This window comes from Zingiber officinale, chromosome 3B (genome assembly GCF_018446385.1).
Source record: "Zingiber officinale cultivar Zhangliang chromosome 3B, Zo_v1.1, whole genome shotgun sequence".
Classification (NCBI taxonomy): Eukaryota; Viridiplantae; Streptophyta; class Magnoliopsida; order Zingiberales; family Zingiberaceae; genus Zingiber; species Zingiber officinale.
Window position 1 is genome coordinate 37,677,599 of NC_055991.1, and position 16,128 is coordinate 37,693,726.

The window sequence follows — 16,128 nt, forward strand, 5'->3', positions numbered from 1 at the left end:
ATACACAATGTATTTCATGTCTTTATGCTAAAGAAGTGTCTCCATGACCCGAGCCAAGTGATTTAGCCTTAGTCAGTGCAGATCCAAGAGGATCTTAGTTATGAGAGCAGACCTACACAGATAGTGGACAGAGCAGTCAAGAGACTAAGAAACAAAGAAGTACCACTAGTGAAGGTCATCTGGCAGAACCAGAAGCACGAGGAAGTCACTTGGGAGCGGGAGGACAGTATGAGACAGAAGCATCCAGAACTATTCTAAGTTCGAGGACTAACTTTTTATAAGGTATGGGGGATTGTAACGACCTAATTTTCCCTATTTCAAGTTCTAAAAGTCCATAAAAATATTTGGAAATACTTTTAAAATATTCTAGAGATTTTTAAGAATTTTTAGAATATTTTTACGTAATTTTTGGAGGTCGTTTAGTATGTTTACAAAAAGAAAGAAGTTTTGACAAAAAAAATGTTGAAGGTGAGACTCGAACCCAAGACCTCCGGCCGAACCTGACCCAACCGGACACAGCCAACCAACAGGGCTGCGCGTGATTTGTTAACCAAGTATGTAGCGAGATGTATTTAAGTTATAGTAAAGGGCAGAATTAAAACCTAGGTTATAAAGGGTTAATTTCTTTCCCGAATCCTCATGCTACTCTTCTTCCTCTTCGTGCGTGCGCCGTTTCTTCTCGGGCGAAACCGCAGAAACCCTAGTTTCTTCTCCGGCGGTCGGCGGAGGGTTGTCTCCGAGAATCCTTCACATTCTCGTGATCTTCTCGACGTGGAGAGCACGTAGATGCGAAGAAGGCGCTGCGATTTTGAGTCTCGTCGGAACCCTATAGAAGCCTCTTCTCTTCTCGGTTGTAAGTCCTAAAAGCAAGGGTAAGTACTACTCACCTGTGGTAGGAGTTGTTTTCGGTTTTGTTTCTCCTTGTTTCGAATCTGCCGTGACCTTCAAAGAAGGAAAATGGATGTGTTCAAGTTTTTTCTGCCATGCCATCATTCCGGGAAGAATTTGCTTCCGTTGTGTTTTCGAAATTGTACCTGTAGTGAATTCTGATGTTAGGGATTCTAGAATAGATCCAAGGTTTTGATTGTTTTCTTTCCAATCTAATGAGGCATGATTAGAGATTTCAGGTTGTATGGTGTTAGTTGCTGCCATGACTATAAATTCCGAATATTCTAGGTTGAATAAGAGATCACCTCATTGTAGAGTAATCTGGGTTTGTAATCTTGCTGTGCCAACCAGTTAGATGTTAGGAAAGATGGGCATAAACAAATCCTTAAGCTTGCTGTTCGGATTTGGGTTTGTGCCATGAAATGGGTGCAGAATTAGATGTGCTTTTACCTTAGTAAATGCAGTTTTTTTATGGGAACAACAAACAGTTCCATTGGAGCTTAGAACAATGCATTCTTTTAAGTACAGTTTTAGTTGTTCCAATGAATGCAGAATTCCATTATGTAGTTCCTTAACAGTAGATTTTACTTGCTATTAGTTGGACATGTACAGCTTTTATTATGATTAGTAAGTTCAAAGTTCCTTTCTTTTGCTCTATTTTATAGCATGATTAGTAAGTTCAAAGTTGCTTTCTTTTGCTCTATTTTATAGCATGATTAGTAAGCTCAAAGTTGCTTTCTTTTTCTCTATTTTATAGCATGATTAGTAAGTTCAGATTTGCTTTCCTTTGCTTTGTTTTATAACATGCTTAGAGAGTTCAGATCTGCTTCCCTTATGTTATTTTTATATAACATGCTTGGTTAGTTGTAATCCTACACTTGTTAGATATATCTATAGGATTCTAATAAGCTCTAATCAAGGAGTATGAGAAGTATGAGTAAAGAACAGCCTTATAGTTAGTGTTTCAGATGTGGTTTCTTTGGTTTCCGGATTTTAGTTGTAGATTTGATAAGTGCAGAATTTTAGTTCATTAAGCATTTACTGCAACCTTTCCTTGTGTCCCACTTGTTAGAATTAATCAGAATGTGCAGATTTTAGTAGTATGTCATTAACTGGACATGAACAGCATGTGATTTAAGTATTTCGGTTTATTAGTAAGCATGAGCAGACTTCTTTTCTATTGCTATTAGACGTGCAGTTTTCTTTAGTTTTCATTTGCTATTTTAACAAGCATGAACAGCCATGTATTCTAGTGGAAAAATAAGAATCCTATTAAATACTTTTAGAAGTATTAACAAGTAAAAGAAAGAAAAAGAAAAGAAAGAGAAAGGCCAAGGTCTTAAGTAAATTCCAAAGTCAAGACTTTAGGGATTTTTGGCACACAAGGTGTCTATTAAAATGCCAAGTCATTTAAAGAAGAAGTAATTAAGATTATAAGTATTTTACTTTTAAGAAGATGCTAGTACCCGGCTTCACAAGGTTGTCGTCAAACAAATCCAGGTGTCCAATTCCAAGGTCTTGGCCCTGGTAGACCAAGGTCTGCTCTTTTAGGATTGGTGGCTCGCTACCCCAACCTATTAGGGAACGCGCATAAGATGGTACTAATCTGGGCCCAAGAAGAAGTTGATTATTATTTTGAAGTATTATAAGTATAAGTTTTTGAACAAGTAAAATGAGTTTTACATAAACATAAAGTATTAAAGATTAAGTTTATAACAAATGAAATAAGTTTCATATAGTTTTAAAAATCAGTAAGTTTAGTTCTTTATTCTACCATGTTTATCTAGTAGATGAGTAGTTTTTCATGTTTACCTATTAGATGAGCAGCATGATTAGCTATTAGAATTACATGAGTAGATTCTTTAGTTTTTCTTTGCTATCAGTTTAACATGAGCAGTATTGATTCCTATTTTTAGTCCTTTTCTACTAGATACATATGAGCATTTTCCTTTAGTATTATTTCCAGTGTTCAGTTTTATTTCAGTACACCAGGAGTACTTTGCTATTAGATGAGTACATGCAGTTTTTCTTTTAGCATTTCAGTTTTAGTATTGTTGCATTATTTCTATGCACTTCGAGTTTTTGTGAGATAGATTAGTACTTACTAAGCGTTTCACTTATAGATTTCTTTTTCCTCCTACTGCAGATAAAGAAAAAGCTAAAGTATAAAAGGAAGGCGACAAGGTGGTGGTGATGAAGGTGTGTGATGGCTGGACTATGGAGAGATCAAGGGTTTGCTAAGGAGTTGTCAAAATTTACCTGTTTAGAGTTTCCTTTTATTTTCTCCTTAATGCTATGATGAAGTTGAGATTGTAATTGAGTCAATTCCGCACTTGTAGCTTGTTATGTCTTATCGTTGGGGTTCTATCTGTTTACTATTGCTAGAATAGTTTCCTTTTAGTTATTGTGACATTATTACTGCGTGGTTGTGAAGTATATATACCAGCCGCATGTGGCTGATGGTTTATTATTTGTTTGTATTATGGATTTGGTCACCGGTACAGGGGAGACTTTGCCGAAATTTTTCGGTAGGAATTCCTCTAGGGCCGTGATAAATCTAAGTGTCGCTAATAATAGCATAAGTGACACTAGTGAGTAGAGTAGTAGTTAGGTAACGGTCAGCCTTAGAGAGTAGTAGTAAGAAGGGTGGGTTGTTACAACTAGTTAGTCCAAGGTTTTGTACTAAGTACAGTGGATAAGACTATTTGAAAATTTTCGAAGGCATGGTTACTTTAATGATGTCCAAGTGACTCACCATAGCCCAGAGGTTTATCCAAAGAATGCCTATTTGCTCAGTCCAAAGCTAAACCTGAATATAACACAAAGTTAAACCTAATCCTATAATTGAACCCAATTCATCTCACAAAAATTATAGGATCCCCTGATTGGAAAATTTAGATTGGGTAAGATGACTAAGGACAAAATTAAAATCAAAATTAAAATTAAATTCTTTTAAAAAACTTATTTAAAAATGTTTTAAAAAAACTTATTTAAAAAAGCTTTAAAACTTATTTAAAAGCTTATTTAAAATGTTTTAAAAATTTATTTAAAAATGTTTTAAAAACTCATTTAAAAACTTATTTAAAATGTTTTAAAAACTTATTTTAAAATGTTTTAAAAAAACTTATTTAAAAATGTTTTAAAAAAACTTATTTAAAAATGTTTTAAAAAAACTTATTTAAAAATGTTTTAAAAGTTATAAAATAAGTTTTTTAAAACTTATTTAAAAACTTATTTAAAATGTTTTAAAAATTTATTTAAAAATGTTTTAAAACTTATTTAAAATTTTTTAAAAATTTATTTAAAAATATTTTAAAAACTTATTTAAAATGTCTTAAAAACTTATTTAAAAATGTTTTAAAAACTCATTTAAAAACTTATTTAAAATGTTTTAAATTTTTTTTTAAAAACTTATTTAAAAATCTTTTAAAAAATTATTTAAAAACTTATTTAAAATGTTTTAAAAATTTATTTAAAAACTTATTTAAAAATCTTTTAAAAATTTATTTAAAAATGTTTTTAAAACTTATTTAAAAATCTTTTAAAAACTTATTTAAAAATCCTTTAAAAAACTTATTTAAAAATCTTTTAAAAATCTTTTAAAAATTTATTTAAAAATCTTTTAAAAAATTTATTTAAAAATATTTTAAAAACTTATTTAAAAATCTTTTAAAAACTTATTTAAAGTCTTTTTAAAATTTATTTTAAAATTCTTTTAACAAACAAAAAAAACAAAAAAAAAAATCTGAAATGGAGTCTAATGAAGGCGCCTCTGCAATGGCAGAGGCGCCCTCTAGGATAGGCGAGAAAACTCCCACCGAAATCATCTGAGGCACCTCGGACCAAGTCCGAGGCGCCCTAAACTCTTCATTGGAGGTGCCTTCAACGTGCTTGGAGGCGCCTTCAACACAGAAATAGGCAGCGAACAGAGAGTTCGTTGCAGTTTGTCTTCTCGCTGAAACCTTCGATCCAAGGCGCCTTAACCTCAGATCTCTACCCTTCAACTCTTTCAAATACCCTACAATGCCTCCTAGGTATACTCTAAACTATCTGAAATCATCTTTTACATAGTTTTAGTGTTTGTTTTGCAAATCTTTATGTATATGATTGAAATTAGAAAACGACGCAATGTTGCGTCCACCTCGGGTACGACCCCGTCCACTAACGCTAGATTCCCTACTGAGCAACATAGGATTAGTTTTAATTTTCTTAGCATTCATACTCAGTCATCAAGTGTAGATACCTAAATAGACCTTGTTTCACAAGTTATTGTCCATCTGTTATAGAGATGATTGCCCACTAATAGTTGGACAGACTAGTTTACTACAGTCATGCAGTAAACCGAGATATATGTGCACAGTTTTATAACAACCTTGAGAAGGTTGATGATTTGGTCTATTCCACTAGGGTTGGTGGAAAGGACATCCAGTTTACCCCTTCTCTATTACGCACTAGCTTAGAGCTTAGACAGTCAGCATCCCCTTTCCTGTGCTACCCTAGTAGGGATCTACCATTTGGCGACCCCTACTCCCACATTACTCTAGATACACTCTATGAGTACTTTTTTGGTGGGGAGAGACCACTTGGAGTCTCTAACTTTAGGTCGATGTCTCTCAGAGTGCAGGACTATGTCATGTATAGAGTCCTCACTGCATGCATACTGCCCATCACATCTCGGGACGCCCCGAAGATGCGACCGTCTCATTCCTTCTTTTTGTACGCATTATGTCATCATTTAGAGATAGACATTGCATTACATATGTTCTCAAACATAGTTCATGCAGCTAGTCTTGTCACATCCAGAGTAGTTTATATGCCCTACTGCCATATACTGACATCCATATTTTCGACGATTGAGGGCATAGATGTGACACGGGGGACGGTCCTTCCCCTTACCCGTTATGATGAGTTTGGGTTGGGTTCTCTTAGGCTAGCGCATATAGATGTCACTGCTCAGGGGGTCCTAGCATGGGTGGGCAGGCCTCCGCCAGCCGACCTAGCCGAGGATGAGCCAGTTGCTCCAAGAGGGCCCGAGGCAGACGCCGAGTTCTTTGCCTTCTTTGCTCCAGCAGAGGGAGAGGACGTGTTAGAGTTCACATCCGAGGATTTTCATGGACAGCCCTCCAGTTCGACAGGGCCCTCGACCTCGACTTGACGATCCACGTCCTTATCTGTCGAGGACCAACTCACACGTCTCAAGGCTTACTCCGCTCAGACACGACGGCTTATGCTGGATGAGTTCCGCATGCTTCGCACAGACATAGCTTCCGGCTTTGCCTCTCTTCGTCAGGGACAGCCTGCTCCCGAGCAGCCTCTTGCACCACCTCTAGCTGACGACCCTCTAGTTGATGATCCTACTTATTGATACTATCTTTTCATGCGTTGTACTTTGGATTTTGGACACAGACACTTTCATCTGCTACTATTATCTAGTTAAACTTTTGTCGATTAGAGTTTAGTTACACAACCTAACTTTCTTCTTACTAGTTTTTTATTATAAGTTACTTAGTTCTGCACATCTAGTTAAATTCTTGTTTAGTTTCTTTTATAAAACTTCTAGGAAAAATGTTGATTTCAAAATCTCAATTTTATTAGATTTTTCAAGATTTGGACTTAGCCTAGGCACTTACCTTTAGATATCATGTTCCCCTAGTATCAGCCAGAGCATCTTACAAGTATACTAGGTATAACTTGTTTGTGATTGAAAAAACTTAGAACAGCGTGAGATTCATAGGGTACAGCTTAGACTTCAGAATGCTTATTTTTGTGCATTGCTAGAAGTCTAGGCATTAAATACCAAAAATACAGTAATCAAGTTGAGTGATCCTGAATTAGTCAAATCTAACTGGATTTTCAACTTAACTTGACTAGCCAAATGAAAGCTGTTACCTTCTAGGTAAGTAGTGAGTAGCTAATGGTTAGACACTTGACCCATGGGATTAAATGATTAATTTTAATTACTCGTGCTTGGACCTTAGGACTACTTAAACGAACAACCTTAGTTAGAATTTTTATGAGTTAAGCTCCTCCCTCTTAGCAGCTAAGATTTAACCAAGTCTTTCAAACTAAATATCTTTCAAAAATTATCTTTTAAAATACTTTTCAGTCCAAAATAAAGCTAAGTACTTTTCAACTTTAGCTATATTTTCTAATAACATATTTTTCAAAAGGCTTATTAAAACTTTTAGCTAAGTGACTTCTATAGTCGTTTTCATATAATTTTGCAAATGCCTTCAAAATGATTTTGAGAAAAATTCTATAAAGTCCTTCAAATCTAACCAACTTTTCTCACAAAGGTTTTTCTTTCAAAAGTTACCCAAGTGCTTTTTCAAATTTTGGGTTTTCAATATAACCTTTCAAATTATCTTAAAAAGATCCTCTCTGAATTCTTAACATTTACTTAGCTAAATGCTTTACAAAAATAATTTCTTAGTTAAGAATTTAACTAAGTTTTTTTTAAAAAAAAATGCTTTGATTAGCTAAGTCAAGTACTTTTTCAAGGTATAACTAAACATTTTTTTTCAAAATCTTTTTAAACATACTTAAGTACTATGGTTTTTTACTCTCCTTGTATTTTGATGTATGACAAAGGGTGAGAGTAGCATAAAATTCAAAAGAAAGCTCTAATTAAGGGGGAGAGCCTTATACTTTAAAGTTTTAGCTTAAGCTTTGTTTGCATCTAAAATTGTTTACTTATGCTTGCTTATACTAAAACTTTAAAAATTGTTACTTATGCATCTGTTTACTTATGCCTGCTTTTACTTAACTTTGAATTTCAGTTGCCATAATAAAAAAGGGGGAGATTGTTGGTGCGGGAAGCATCCGACGATTGAACCCGTGTTTTGATAATGGAAAAGGGTTTAAAGTTAAGTTATTTTGTGATCTAACAGTTTGAATGAGCTTTCACAAAGTCCTAAGTATACTTAGGCAAAAGTCCTAGCTGCGGTTAGGCAAGTGGAAAACCCTAGGGGGAAGTAACCCTAGGTCATAGGGGGTGGTAACCCTATGCGAAAAGTCTTGGCAGGTCGAGGACTTCAGGCAAAAGTCCTAGGGGGTGGTAACCCTAGGTAGAAAGTCCTAGTGTCACGAACCAGGTGGAAGACTGGACGGGTCGGGGAGCGGGCGTCCAGCAGAAAGTCCGGAAGCATCGAGCGCTGAGCAAAAGTCCAGTCGATCTGGAAGATCGCATTGGCAACAGGTAACTCTCCTAAGTGGAATAGGTGAGGACGCGTTCCCCGCAGAGAGAACAGTAGGCGTCGGGTCGACCTAGGGTTTCCGGTAGGAAATTCGAAGTCAGACCCGGACAGTCCGGAGACTGTCAATATTTTATTTACTATCACTACTGTATGCTAACTTTGTTTTGCAAGGTATGTGTTTGGGACTAACACATTTTGCAAGAACGAAGGAGCAAGTCACACCTCGGATGAACAGTATCCGAGGTGCCTCTATGGAGCTTGGAGGTGCCTCGGGTGCAAGGCGGAAGCTATCTGCGGCAAGGAGCTGGAGGCGCCTCCATGGGACTTGGAGGCGCCTTGGACTGCTGCCTGAAGGCGCCTTGGAGTGGCATTGAAGGCGCCTTCAGATGGATAATGGGCAGCGAGCAGAGGCTTATCGCAGAGTGGATTTCAGGATCAAATTTCAGGTTGGAGGCACCTTGAAGCGTGATGGAGGCGCCTTGAACACCCTATATAAGAGGGTCTCGACCAACAGCTTAATAACACACATTCTAAGCGATCCTTCCATGACAAGCTGCTAACAAGAAGTTCTCGAAGTGCTGTAGCAACATCCCGACGACCCGAAGCTCCAGATTTGATATTCTTGTTGTTGGTATTGCTTTCTTTACAGTTTAAATTGTAATAAGTTTGTAATAATCTTTCGAGCTTATAGTTGTTGCCCACTGGAAGCGATCAACGATCGCGGGCCTTAGAGTAGGAGTCGTCACAGGCTCCGAACCAAGTAAACAACCTGTGTTAGCGTTTGATTGTGTTCTTTTCTTTTCCGCAACCCTTATTATCTCGAGTGTTTTAAATCAAACGAAATAGCCATGAGCGCTATTCACCCCCCCTTTTTAACGCTTATCGATCCAACAAACTCAACTTCCAGTCTTTTCGAGCAGGTTTTCGCTCTGACTTCTCGTCCCTCAGAATCATCACGTGCTTCCTTCTCGTCTGCCAGCGTACTCATCTGCAGTCTTCGTCCCTCGGTCGCACCCCGTGCCGACCTTCTCGCTAGCTGCGTCTCTTGCTCCTCGAGCAGTCTTCCGCTCCGGCTTCTCGTCCCTCGGAACCACTGCACGCTTCCTTCTCGTCCGTCGGTGTACTCTTCCACAGCGCCTCGTCCCTCGGGTGCATCGCGTGCCATCCTTTTCGCTAGCTACGTCTTTCGCTCGGCTACCTGTGCTCCTAAGCTCTTGCACACTTAGACACAAGATTAAAAACACACAGGACCTAACTTAACTTGTTGATCACACCAAAATAACCTTGGGGTTCCAACAATCTTTCTCTTTTTGATGTGAGCAACCTAAGTTAAGTTAGGGTAAATAGACATAAAAAATAAACTAACTAATTTTGTAATAAAGTACAAAAAGATAAAAAATTTAAATTTTGGTCTACCTCCCCCTAGACTTATACTTTTCCTTCTCCCCTTTTGATCACATAAAAAATGGGGTTCAAAGACAAACTCTAAGGGAAAAAATTTGAAACTTTGAAAAAAAAATTTGCAATAATTTTCAACGGAAAAATATTCTAAAAAAATTTCTAAGTAAAACTTTAGGTAAGAAAATTTTTTAAATAAAAAAACTCTAAGTATGAAAGATTTTCTAAGTAAAGCTTTAAGTAAGAGAATTTGTAAAAAAATCCTGCCTTAGGAAATTTTGTAAAAATATTTTTGAAAATTTTTCTAAGTAAAAATTTAAGCAGAAATTTCTAATTTTAGAAGCACTTCTAACTTATTTTTCTAAGTAAAAGTTTTACAAAAAAAAATTCTAAACAAAATGTTTAAAAGACTTTTTAAAACATTATTAAATTTCAACCTTAATGCTTTATCAGAAAGTTAATTAAACATTTTATTTCAATATTTTAGCTTCCAGGTAGTGGCGTGACGCTAGACCTTTTTGGTTATTGGAGCAACAACCACTTCCTTAGACAAAACCTCATAAAGAAACTCACTATTTAATTTTCTCGTTGAAAGTGCTAAATCCGATTAAAATTTAGATCAAGCAATACTTAGGAACCCAATATAGGTTCCAGCCAACTGGATTAACTAAGAATTTCTTAGGGACATATTTCTTTGAAATATTTCTAATCTGTCCCTTATGATATCAAAAATACCAATTTAAATTGTTGTATTTTCTAAAATATGTTTTATTTGAACATGCATGATTTTTCAAGTTATCTATTTGTACTTTCAAACTATCATTTTCTAATTTCAATTTCTCAATTTCTAATTCTAATTTTTTAAAATCTTCTACCAGACAAGATTTATCTAGAATTAATTTCAATTCTTTATTTTCTTTTTCTAGTATGTAACATCTTTATTTAATAACTTTACAAATTTGAACATTTGGTCAGGTGGTAGGGAGCGTACATGACTTACCTTGTCTCCTACTGATGCTCCCCCTGTTGAACTACTTTCTTTCGAAGACTCTCCCCCTTCATCGATGCTCTCAGATATTCATTGAGGATGAGCTTACTTCGGCTTCTGGTAGATACTCAGCTATCAAGGTTGTTCCGGTGATTTCCTAAGTTTCAGATTCTTCCGATGATGACTGGGTGTCCATTGAGGAGTTGGATGCGGCTTCTTTTTGGTTCTTCATGGATCTTTAAGAACTTTTCCCAAAGTTCTTTTGCACTCTGATAGTCACCAATTTTTTCGAGATCTTCAACCGGTAGTATGCTTAAAAGGTGAAATTCGCCTTACCATTTGATGTAAAATCATCACGTTGCTTTTTGGTCCAGAGGCGTTTTTCGATTTCTTCTCCGTTTGCATTCTTCAGTGCTTTATAACCATATTTCATAATTAATAAAATACTAAAATCTATTTTAATAAATACCTCCATTCATCGTTTCTAAAATGCGAACTCCCCCTCGAATGTTGGTGGGTAGATGTTAGCTCTAGTCATCGATTCAGTGCTTCGTTCGGCAGTTAGTCCTCCCTGAACGCCTTGGTTCTGATACCACTTGTTGGATTGCGGCGGCCGGCTAGAAGGGGGGTTGAATAGCCTGCAAAAAAATAAAAACATAAAACCCTTCTCGACTTTTCTTAAACTAACACTTGCATAAAATAAATAATCAAAGCTGAGACTGAGGCAAAAATGCTTGAGATGTAGATGTATGTAGCTAAGACTGAGGCAGAGATGTCTATAATTTAAGCTAAGACTATGGCAAATATTCCTATAATTGAAGTTGAGACTGAGACTAAGATGTCTATAATTGAAACTGAGGCTAAGGTAGAGATGTCTATAGCTGAAGCTAAGGCAAAGACTGTCGATTCACTAACATCGGGTTAGGTTCACTAGAACCTGTGTAAGGCGAGTCACTAGCACAGGCCTAGGTTCTCCAACCTTGTCGTAAGGTAGAGCCTTTACTGAGGGGCTAAGAGGGCATGTGCTCTGCTAGCGCAGGGCTATGTTCTCCAAAGCTTGTGTAAGGTGAGTCTCTAGCATGGCGCTAGGTCCTCTAAGCCTGTCGTAAGGTAGAGCCATTAGCGAGGGCTTAAGAGGGCATGTGCTCTGCTAGTACGGGGCTACTTCTCTTGTGTAAGGCAAGTCTCTAGTGGGGTTAGGTCCTCCAAGCCTGTCGTCAGAAAATATGAGCCTGTCCGAAATCGAGAGAGAGTAGACCATCATCTAATCAATGCTTGATCCACAACTCCTAAGTGTTTGTGGAGTCGAGGGGAGGCTTATCGGCATCTTGCACAGGGGAAGTTACCAACATATATGAGCTCGACCTCGATTGTATCCAAGTCTGGGAAGATTGTACTTGAAAATGAGAAATTGCTGATGGAGATCCATGATCCATGACCAAGATATATAAAAGCTTGATCGTGATTATGTTCGAGTCAGGAAAAACGAAGCACCTGTTGGGACCTTGACGCCGCTAGGGGGGAGTGAATAGCGTCTCACTCAAATTATTCACTTTCGATAATGTTAGTGCACAGCGGAATACAAAATAAATTAACAAATTGAAAGCTAAACTAAAATAAGAAGAATAAAGACAAGCAAACCACAAAGACATGCTTGTTTACGTGGCTCGGAGATAAAACTCCTACTCCACGACTATCCGTAAGGTGGATGCTTTTTCTATGAAAAGAAAATCTGATCTCTTTGATATTTTTTATCATTTTTAAAAGCATACTGAGCGTTATTTTGATCATAAAATATTCTCCCTTTATTCTAATTGGGGTGGAGAGTATCAAGCATTTTATCGTCATCTTACTTCCTCTGGAATCCTCCATCGAGTCTCTTGTCCCTACACTCCTGAACAAAATGCATCTGTCGATAGAAAGCATCGTCATGTGTTGAAACTGCTTTAGATCTTCTTAATTATGCCTCAGTTCCACTTAAATTTTAGGATGATGTCATCCAAACCACAGTCTACCTTATCAATCATTTACCCACTTCATTACTTCAAAATAAGTGTCCATTGGAAAGACTCTATAATCATCCTTGATCCTGTCCGAACCAGGAGTCAACGGACACTGGGCACGTGGCGCTCCCTGCTGGATCCTCGAGCGCTCCGGCGAACCTGCAGCAAAACCGAGCCGGGAGGGGTGTCCCGGTGACGGCCCTCCGACGCTCAAGTCAGGTGAGGAATAACGAATAGGTGGCCTCAAGATGAAGATTTGCATACCTCCGGTGAAGAAATGGAGACCTTATATAGACCTCTCGAAGAAGCCTGGGCGCGCCAGTCAAAGCAACCACCTGCCTTTGACCATGCCCAGGTATGGGTCTGTCAGAAGGGCCATGCCCAGATATGGATCTGTCAGGAAGACGTCTATGAGGCCATACTGCTACTGTATCAACCTTCCCATGATGTGACGGCAAGATCCTCCATCGTGTGATCTTGTGTACGGCCTAATCATCAGACATGCTTCTGCTGATATCCCATAACCCGAGCCGAGCGCATAGGCTGCTCGGCCACCTTTGTACCCTCGCCCCTATCCTGGCCGAACGGACCACCCGATCGGCCCTTCGGTCCCAGCCGAGCGGACTTCCGCTCGGCCCTTCGATCTTCCTGCCTTGGCGTCGGAAACCCAAGCCCATGGATGGGTTATCTCTAGCTCCGCTCGGACCATTACCCGCTTGGCCAGCCTTCCATCCGTCCTTAGGTTGGGACCCTTCAGAAGGTGGGCCCCCCATTCTTACCGCCGGATCACTTGCCTTCCCTTCAAGTCTAGTCGAAGGAGGAAGTGAGTCCGACTGACTGGACCACATGTGTCCGAGCGGGCGGTCGCCGTCTTTCTGTAGCTTATAATATCCATGGGGCCGTTCGGCCCTTCTGCCAAATTCAGCCGTTCGGCTCTTCATTTCGGTTGTCTTGTCGCTTAATGTGGATATTTGCTTGTCTAGATCTTCTCGAAAATCACACAAATCCTCCCCATTAAGTCGAAGCATGCGTGGTATGGGCGCATTAATTGTGCCTGGCGACAGAGCGCCACGTGTCGACCACTGTGTGGCGGCGACGTTACTTACGATGGGACGCCCTCGTTTAAAATGGACGGCCCGATGGCGTCCTTTCCTTTCGTGACCTGGATCGGACGGAGGAGGCCGACAGGCCCCGGTTGTATAAAGTCTCAGTTCCCCTCCTCTGCCGCACGCTCGCTCGTGCTTCCTCCTTCTGCCTCCTCTGCCGCTGTAGCCTTCGGCGATCCAGTCCCACTTTCCGGCTGCTACCTTTTCCCCGGTGATCTTTTCCGCCCGTTTCCTCCTCAGTGAGTCTTCTTCCTTCACTTACTAAGTCTTCCCTGCTCATTTCGCCCTTTTCGTTTCCCTTCCTTCGATTTCTTGCTATTCTTTTCGCCTCTCCGAGATGGCAAGTTCCTCTGAACCCGCCACCAGCGTTCACGGTCCCTGGTATGTGGCCATGGAGAGTCGGTTTGATGAGGAGGGTGCTCGGCGCCTAGTTCGGACGTATGGGATTCCCGATAACCATGAAATAGTTATAGCCGACCCGACTGACCGACCACATGACCCGCCGATCGGCACAATCTGTTTCTTTTTAGACCAATTCCAGGGTGGCCTTAGATTTCCTACCCATCCTTTTATTTTAGAGGTTTGTAACTATTTCCGCATCCCGCTCGGCCAACTTGTGCCAAATTCCTTTAGGCTGCTGAGCGGAGTGGTCGTTCTCTTTAAGTTGCACAGTATTCCTCTTGACCCTAAAATATTCCACTTCTTCTTCTACCCCAAACAATCCGAGCCGGGCACTTTTATTTTCCAAAGTAGAATAGGCTTTAAATTCTTCGATAATATGCCGACCTCCAACAAACACTGGAAGGAGTTTTTCTTTTACATCCGACTTCCCGAGCGGCCAGCATTCCAAACCAGATGGCAGACCGCTGTGCCGACTCAGCCGGAGCTTGGCAAGTTCAGAAGCAACCCAGCCTATCTTCATGCGACGAACTGGTTGTCCGGTCAGCGATACAAGATCGACCAGTTGCTGCTCAAAGGGGTGTTGTATATTTTCGGATTGTCTCCCGTTCGGGCAAATCTCCCCTTCTGCATGAGTAAGGACCCTTTACTCCCTTGGTCTTTTTTTGTCTAATTGATTTTAATTTCTTTTATTGCAGCTGAAGTCATGTGGCGCTCCAAGGCTACCGCTAACCTGAAATTGAAGTCCGTGGAGATTGAAGCGGCTACGAAAAAAGAGCTCGCCGAGCGGGGACTCATCCCCAGCCGCCCGGCGGATGCAGGAGAGGGGGGGGGCGCAGTCCGCCCCTGAAACAGAAACTGCCCCATCCGCTTCAACGGAGGTTGAGGCGGATCCTGTTTCCTCGGCCCCCGCCGAGCTGGGCGTTCCCCAAGTTGGAGATCCACCATTGGAGGTTCGGCGGAAACGTCGAAGAGACCCCAGCCTCCCGCCGACCCAAGAGGGGGAACCACAGGCGCCGATCAGCGTAACTTCGCCTGACCGCACGCCCCCACAGATCGGGACCCCTGTGGCCTCGCCTATCGCACAGCCCTCCGACTCTCCTCCCCGAACTCGCCGCCGCTTACGTCGGTTGGGCGAAACTTCCACCATTGGGGAGTCCCCGCATCAGGCGGCCGCGACTAAAGAAGCGCCGTCCGGCCACCCTACCATCAAGACTACCCTCCGATTCCCGTCAGAGGAATATTTACTGTCTGCCGATCGACCATCGAGCCCCGTTCACGAAATAACCCTGACTGGTCCGCTCGCCAAGCTCTTCGAGGACGCCCAGATTCAGGTGGCCCTTATGACGCCCAAGCAGCTCGGCGATAACAATATGCAGCAGGCCACTCAGGTAAACCCATCTTCATTCCCGTGTCATGCTGTTGTTTGATTCCTGATATTATTATTTCCCTTACAGCGCTGGGCTGAGCAAATTGCCACGAGCCATCGGCTAGCCGAGTTGGAGGATCTCCTAGAAAAACTCCAAGTGTCGGGAGGTCCCACGGCCGAGCGGGAGAAACAAGCTCTTGAGGCCGAACAGAAGAAGGCTGCCGATCTGGCTGCAGAGGTGGTCCGACTCGATGACTTGGTGAAGAAGTGGGACGGGGACGTGAAGCGCGCCAATGGTCGGAAGAGGCGAGCAATTGCTGATCTAGATAAAATGAAAGTCGAAGTCCGGGCCCTAGATCAGCAGTCTAAGAAGCTAGGGGCCGAGCTGGATGCCGAGCGGGAGATTCGTTCGGCCGAACGCACAAAAGCTGAGATGGACTTGAAGGCTGTCCGAGATACCTTAACCGCTTCCCGAGCGGCACTCAAAAAATATAAGGAGGGCGAGCCAAGCAGGCTAGCAGCAGCGCGCCAGGAATACCTCCGCTTGGAGCGCTTTGGCGAAAAGTTTGGTGGCAACGTCTCCTCAACCTTCCTCGAGGCGGTCAACGTCACCACGGCGTACTTCAAGAAGGGGGGGTATCTTCCTGCTGACCTGAGCATTCCCCCTCCCGAACTGGCGGCCATGATTGACGACATCCCGGACACCTTCTTTAACTTTGAAGACCCCGAGTGAGGCGAGTTTTTTGAGTGCTTTCTGTGTTTCATCCGCTCGGCGGATGTA